Raw genomic sequence first — 8,264 nt, 5'->3', positions numbered from 1 at the left:
CAAAGCCTCAGGCTTTGTGTCTGGAGGTATTGCAGTGGTTCCATGGGAGTAACCCAGTATATGGCCAAAGTGTTCCTGGGGCATTTCAACATATGACAAATATAACTCAAAATACCATAAAAAGGAGAGCAGCCAAGATGGATCAGTGAACTAGAAGACAGAGTAGTGGAAATCACCGCCACAAAAAAAAGAATGAAAAGAAATGAGTACAGTTTAAGAGACCTCTGCGACAACATCAAGCGCACTAATATTCACATTATAGGGGTCCCAGAAGGAGGAGAGAGAGAGAAAGGGCCTGAGAAAACACGTGAAGAGATAATAGCTGAAAACATCCCTAACCTGGGAAAGGAAACAGTCACAAGTCCAGGAAGCACAGAGAGTCCCATACAGGATTAACCCGCAGAGGAAGACATCAAGACACACTATAATCATAATGACAAAACTTAAAAGATAAAGGGAGAATACTAAAAGAAAATTACTCAAATTACCTCACTGATCTAAATGTGAACAATCGAATTATGAATATTAAGCAGAATACTTTTAAAGAGCTAGTGGTCACAAAAAATGAATTTGAGAAACTACTGACAAAGGCTTGAAAATAATGTTTTTACATACCACGTAATTTCTGATAATATGTAGAATAAGAAGAATGACTTAAAAACAAATTTTTAAGACACTCTATATACATAAAACTAATAGACTATTTCATATTTTTGCCAAGTAATCGAGCAAAATCTAATGAAGAATACAAGTATACAAAGCCTTTTCAATTATACTTAACACATTGAAAATAATGCTACCATGCCTTCTCCATCCACATGGTCTTTATACATTCTGTTCCCTCTATCTGAAACACTCTTCCCCACTCCTATCTACTAATATATATTTAATAACTCTCCATCCTTTAAATCTCAACTAAATCAGCACTAACCTCCCTGACTAGGTAAAATTTCACTATTATTGCTTCTCATAGCACTATGTATCTCACCTTTTATTGACTTATTTAAATAATGGCTGCTCATTTCATTAAGTTACTTAGAGAGTTCTATCATTAGTTCTATTATTAGGTTGCTGTGAAAATTAAGCGATACGTGTGTAAACCACCTAGAACAATGCCAGCCACATGTAAATACTATTAGTATTGGCCCCATTAAACCTGTAAGAGGTAAACTTTGCTTCTGTCATCTAAGATTATTCTCTAGAGTTTTAGTTTGTTGTTAAAAACTACTTCATTACTAGCATTAACACAGTACTAGAGTTGTTCTCATCTATTCCTTGTCAAACTGTTCGATACTCCTCTCCTCAAGAGGCAGAGCTTAATTCCCTACCCTTGGAGTAGATTTAGGGACTCGCTTTTAACAAATAGAGTAAGATGGATGTAAAGTTGTGTGACTTGGGGACTAGGTCATAAAGGGAATTATGACATTCTGTTCGAAGATTACTTGCTCTGGGGAAAGCCAGCTGCCATACTATGAGGACATTCAGACAGCCATACAGAGGGGCCCATGGGGCAAGGAACTGAAGCCTCCCACTAGCAGCCACATGCATAAGCCATCTTGCAAACAGATCCTCTAGCCCCATACAAGCCTTCAGATGACTGCAGCTCCAGCTGGCAGCTTGACTGAAACTTCACAAGACACCCTGAGCCAGAACCACTGAGCTCAGAAACTTCTGGATATCTGACACTGAGAAATCATGTGAGATCAGAAATATTGGTAGTTTTAAGCTGCTAAACTCTGGAATAACTGGTTACTCAGCAATATATATAAAGTACTGTATATGTTTAAAGAAAAAGAGGATGATGATAGTAAATGAAGAAACAGAAGACACTATCAAAAAAGACCAACAGGGGCTTCCCTGGTGGCGCAGTGGTTGAGAGTCCGCCTGCCGATGCAGGGGACACGGGTTCGTGCCCCGGTCCGGGAAGATCCCACATGCCGCGGAGCAGCTGGGCCCGTGAGCCACAGCCGCTGAGCCTGCGCGTCCGGAGCCTGTGCTCCACAACAGGAGAGGCCACAACAGTGAGAGGCCCACGTACCGCAATTAAAAAAAAGACCAACAACTTAACAAAAAAATAAAGCTGATTTATTTTTGGGCAAAAGACTTGAATAGACATTTCTCCAAAGAAGATATATAAATGGCCAATAAGCACATGCAAAGATGCTCAACATCACTAATCACTAGGTAAGTGCAAACTGAAACCACAATGATATACTACCTCATACCCATTAGGATGGTTACCACCAAAAATAATAATAATAATAAATGTTGATGACTATGTGGTAATACTGGAACCCCTGTGTAGTACTGGGAGGAACATAAAGTGAAGCAGCCACTATGGAAAACAGTATGGCACTTCCTCAAATATAGATTTACCATATAATCCAACAATTCCACTTCTGGATATATACCCCCAACATAATAAAGCAGGGTCTCGAAGACATTTGTACACCGATGTTCATAGCAGTATCACTCACAGTAGTCGAAAGGTGGAGGCAACTCAAGCAGTCCATTAACAGATGAATAGATAAACAAAATGTGGAATATGCATACAATGAAATATCATCTGACACATGCTACAACACGGATGAACCTTAAGGACATTATGTTGAATGAAATAAGCTAATCACAAAAGGACAAATACTGTATGATTCCACTTAGAGTAGGCAAAGTCATAGAGAAAATGTAGAATGGTGGTTGCCAGGGACTGGAGGAAGGGTAAGTGAGGAGTTACTGTTTCATAGGTACAGAGTTTCAGTTTTGCAGGATGAAAAGAACTCTGAAGATGGATAGTGGCGATGGTTACACAATGCGAATGTTATTAATGCCAGTGAACTGTACACTTAAACTGTTAAAATGGTAAATTTTATATTATGTGTATTTTACCACAGTTTTTAAAAAAACAGTTTAAAGAGGATCAAATAGAACTTGCAGAAATGGAAAATACAATCACTGAAATTAGAAGTCTGATGGATTAAATAGCTGATTAGATCAGGTAAAGAGCACTCTGAAGAAATACACAAAATGTAGCACAGTGATACAACAACTGAAAATACAGAACAGAGGTTAAGCAACATGAGAACAGAACAAAAGGTCCAACATATGTCTAAACAATGTTGAAAAAGAAGGGTAGAGAGGGAATTCCCTGGCTGTCCGATGGTTGGGACTCGGCACTTTGACTGCCAAGGGCTCAAGGGTTCAATCCCTGGCTGGGGCACTAAGATCCTGCAACCTACGCAGCATGGCCCCCACCCCAAAAAAGCACAAAGAATTACCAGCAGGATAAATAATAAGAAATCTATACCTAGTAGTTACTGTGTAGTGAAAATGCTAAATACTAAAGACAAAAAGATTTACAAAACCACCAAAAAGAAATGATAGACTGTCTCCAGGAAGGATAATTATAATGACAGCTAACTTCTCAATAGCAATAATGGAACCCAGGGGATAATAAAATAATATACTGAGAAAAGTAAACACTAAAGCAGATATACTTCAAGGCTGTGGGATTTAGCCTAGTAAATGCACCTGCTTGGTTCAGTAGGAATGCACTTTTTTTCTTTTTAATATTCTACAGGTGATGTTGATACATACTCCTGGTTAAGCAGAGGAGGCAAAGGAGGAAAAGGTAGAAAGAGAGGGAGGGAACAAAATAAACAAAACAAAATGTTAACAATTAGGAAAACAGGGCAAAGAGTAAAAGAGTTCTGAATTTTTTCTTGCAACTATTCTATAATGTTAACTTTCAAAATAAAGTTATAGGGCTTCCCTGGTGGTGCAGTGGTTAAGAATCCGCCTGCCAATGCAGGGGACAAGGGTTTGAGCCCTGGTCCAGGAAGATCCCACATGCCATGGAGCAACTAAGCCCGTGCTCCACAACTACTGAGCCTGCGCTCTAGAGCCCGTGAGCCACAACTACTGAGCCCACGTGCCACAACTACTGAAGCCCAGGCGCCTAGAGCCCATGCTCCACAACAAGAGAAGCCACCGCAACGAGGAGCCTGCGCACCGCAACGAAGAGTAGCCCCCGCTCACTGCAACTAGAGAAAGCCCACACACAGCAACAAAGACCCAACACAGCCAAAAATAAGTAAATAAAAATAAATTTAAAAAATAAAGTTATAAAAAGAACAAAAACACATACATACATCAGAATTATACAATTCTGTTTTAAGATGCCACTATTTCTAAACACTGATTCTAAAAATTCTAATAGGAGATCATGCCTATAAATTAGTCCAAATTGTCCCATTATTACCTGGGAGTATTCATCATGAGAGAATAGAGGTTGGATGCATTTAATCAGTTACTGAAACTTGATAACACACAGGTGTCAACTAATTCATGACAACCTCACCATAAAGGTACAGAAAAACATTCATTAAGTTTCTATGCCTTCCCTAGCCCCTTCTTGACTTTGTACTTAATGATATTCTTAGTTCTTAAACTATGAAAGGTTCCCCTGGGTGATTTTGGAGATAAATTTAAAATTCCATTTTCTAAAACTTAATGATTCTTCTCTCCTCACTAACCTTCACACCCAACCTCACATCAAACCAATAAGGAGAAGAGAAACACAAGCTTCACGTTCTCTCCTTTTCCCCTTTAAATTTCTCCAATCTCTCTATATCTTGAAGAGCAGAAAAAGTATAACAATTTTTAAGACAATTCTGTGCAAGACAGTGGGAGAAACTTTGTATACATTATCTTGTTTAATAATCAAGCCAGCCATACAGCAGGTATTATCCTCATTTTGTAATGAGGAAATAAGTTCAAACAATTCACATAGTTAATAAACCACAATTCTAAACCAAATCTGTCTAGCTCCAAAACCCCTGTACTTTCTACATCATAGTGCTTTGAGTCACATTTGTTGCCTCAAGTTCTCCTTTTAGAATAACATGTTTGGGCCTCCCTGGTGGCGCAAGTGGTTGAGAGTCCGCCTGCCGATGCAGGGGATACGGGTTCGTGCCCCGGTCTGGGAGGATCCCATATGCCGCGGAGCGGCTGGGCCCGTGAGCCATGGCCGCTGAGCCTGCGCGTCCGGAGCCTGCGCGTCCGGAGCCTGTGCTCCACAACGGGGGAGGCCACAACAGTGAGAGGCCCGCATACCGCAAAAAAAAAAAAAAAAAAGAATAACATGTTTATAAAGTACAGAACCTTAGCAGACAGCCTGACACCAAGATCCAGCTTCACAAAAATAGAACCTTGAACAGAAGTTTCTCAGTCACAGATTAAGAGCTTTATTCCCTCTCCTATAAACCCCAAAATTACTTTTAGTTTCATTTATTCTATCTACTACCCTATTTAGACATAACTTAAACCAAAAAAAATGACATCTACCTATTGGATACTTCCATGTAGAGGCTTTTTCCATGAGCATGGTAAATTCCAGTTATAATTTTATCTGATCCACTGTTGTGTTTGGGGGGCTTCCCCAAGATCACTCCCAGGTTCAATGATTCACTATGACGACTGAGCACACAGTTGTACTTATAGTAATGATTTATTGAAGCTAAAAGATACAAAGCAAAATCAGCAAAGGGAAAAGTCAGATGGGGTAGAGTCTGCAGGAAATCAGGTTCAAGCTTCCAAGAGACTTCTCCCAGGCGAGTCACAAAAGACACACTTAACTCCTCCAACAATGAGTTTTAGCAACATGTGTAAAATGCTGTCTACAGGGTAAGCTCCTTAGAGGTTCGGTACCCAAGGTTTTGCTTAGGGGCTGGTCACGTAGGCACCCTCTACCTACCATGTAGCAAAATTCCAGACTCCCAGAAGGAAAGTGGGTGCTGAACATAAACCACATTGTTTGTACTAACAGTTTAGACACAGTGAGCCACTCTTCACAGTTCTGGGAATGGTGGAAACCCTCCCAAAATCAAAGTTCCTAGATACCAGCCAAGGGCCAACCTTGTAAGCAGGGGGTTCTAAGGATTATTGGTCTCAAGCCTGCTTATGTTCAGTCTTTTCTGCACCGCTGAGATGTTCTCTTTGGAAACAACGTACTGCTGCTGTTTTGTTTTTGGTGATCCCTGTTTTCTATCCAAAATGTGTCTCCAGGGACTTCCCTGGTGGCGCAGTGGTTAAGAATCCACCTGCCAATGCAGGGGACACGGGTTCAAGCCCTGGTCCAGGAAGATCCCACATGCCGCGGAGCAACCAAGCCCGTGCGCCACAACTACTGAGCCTGCGCTCTAGAGCCAGATAGCCACAACTACTGAGCCCGCATGCCACAACTACTGAAGCCCGTGCACCTAGAGACCGTGCTCCGCAACAAGAGAAGCCACCACAATGAGAAATCCACACACTGCAACGAAGAGTAGCCCCCGCTCGCCACAATTAGAGAAAGCCCACTCGCAGCAGTGAAGACCCAACACAGCCAAACATTAAAAAAAAAAAAAAGTGCCTCCATTTCCTGTCATTTTAACTAAAGTTTCCTTTCCTGAGATGTATATGTTTTTTATAACTTATCAGCTGCTTATGCCCAACTTTTAAAACTCTTTTACGGGCCTCCCTGGTGGCGCAGTGGTTAAGAGTCCGCCTGCCGATGCAGGGGATACGGGTTCGTGCCCCGGTCTGGGAGGATCCCATATGCCGCGGAGCGGCTGGGCCCGTGAGCCATGGCCGCTGGGCCTGCGCATCCGGAGCCTGTGCTCCGCAACGGGAGAGGCCACAACAGTGAGAGGCCCACATACCGCAAAAAGAAAAAAAAAAAAAAAAAAAAACTCTTTTACAAGCCACAAATACACTAGATACACAATGTTATGATTAAATTCTGTATCTAACCTTAAGGAGAATACCTGTGAGAAAAAAATCCTTTTAAGATTTAAAGACAGTAAAAAATTAATCTTAGCACACTGGGATAAAATCATTTGATGCAATTTAATAGATATTATTGATCATTTATACTGCAACAGACTCAATAACTATAATGCTTCTTTAAGGAAAAGGAAAAAAGGGGACCTCACTTCCATTACATTTCTACACATTTCTAGTTAATATGTACATTTACAAATTAGCTGCTAACATTGTTGGAGCACTATCCTTTTATACATCACCACCTAAAAACTAGACAGTAGGACTTCCCTGGTGGCACGGTGGTTAAGAATCCGCCTACCAATGCAGGGGACATGGGTTCAAACCCTGGTCCAGGAAGATCCCACATGCCGCGAAGCAACTAAGCCTGTGCGCCACAACTACTGAGCCTGTGCTCTACAGCCCGCGAGCCACAACTACTGAGCCCGCCTGCCACAACTACAGAAGCCTGCGCACCTAGAGCCCGCACTCCACAACATGAGAGGCCACTGCAATGAGAAGCCCGCACACGACAACGAAGAGTAGGCCCTGCTCGCCACAACTAGAGAAAGCCTGCACACAGCAACGAAGACCCAACGCAGCCAAAAATAAATAAATAAATTTATTTAAAAAAAAAACTAGACAGTAAACCCACGCTTCCTTCTTCTTGAAAGAAGTTAAACAACTCATGACATTTTAAAAGGAATAGAACACAACCCTGCTGTCCTCCTCCACATTTTTGAGTTAATGCCTCAGACTAAGTATGCTCTGTTCAAAGGGTCATATTAAAAAATTAACATCATAGGAATATTTTACTTTAGCTTAAAAAAAGGAAAGGTTTTTAAATATACATATACAAGGTTGTACTTTCTTAGTTTTGGGGTTATATCAGCAAATTAAGCAATGCTGGACTGAATTAGTGACTGATCTGTACCGTGAAATAATTGCTGAAATGTCATCTGCTTTTTTCCCTACAATCTCTCCCACTAATGTATCCTGTCCTTAAATAAACTTAATAATGAGCTCAGAAGAATGAAGAATACAGAAGCCTTCAATGAAGATCTAACTAAGGAAACAGGAATAACAAAAGTGTAAGACAAAAGTATGGGTGTTAAATAATGTGAGGAAGAATAAATGCAAAAGAAGTTCTAAGAGGACCAAAAAAAAAAAAAACCCCTTTCTCCTTTAAGATTTACAAAGTTTCAAAATATATGAAGTGAAAAAAAGATAGTTAACAAAAATTGCATGTATGTTTTATATACTTTTTTTTTTTTTTTTTTTTTCTTTTTGCGGTATGTGGGCCTCTCACTGTTGTGGCCTCTCCCGTTGCGGAGCACAGGCTCCGGATGCGCAGGCCCAGCGGCCATGGCTCACGGGCCCAGCCGCTCCGCGGCATATGGGATCCTCCCAGACCGGGGCACGAACCCGTATCCCCTGCATCGGCAGGCGGACTCTTAACCACTGCG

At 41.1% G+C, this 8,264-nt stretch overlaps 1 protein-coding gene across 4 annotated transcripts in view; it reads right to left on the bottom strand.

The window, feature by feature from the left end:
• The window catches only part of ABL2 (ABL proto-oncogene 2, non-receptor tyrosine kinase), a 133,102-nt gene that overhangs the window by 101,871 nt on the left and 22,967 nt on the right, over window positions 1–8,264 (bottom strand). The gene's annotated exons all lie outside the window — the stretch shown is intronic.

Source organism: Mesoplodon densirostris, chromosome 2 (genome assembly GCF_025265405.1).
Source record: "Mesoplodon densirostris isolate mMesDen1 chromosome 2, mMesDen1 primary haplotype, whole genome shotgun sequence".
NCBI classification, from domain to species: Eukaryota; Metazoa; Chordata; class Mammalia; order Artiodactyla; family Ziphiidae; genus Mesoplodon; species Mesoplodon densirostris.
Note: the sequence above shows the minus strand (reverse complement) of the source record. Positions and strands in the feature narration are given on the sequence as shown.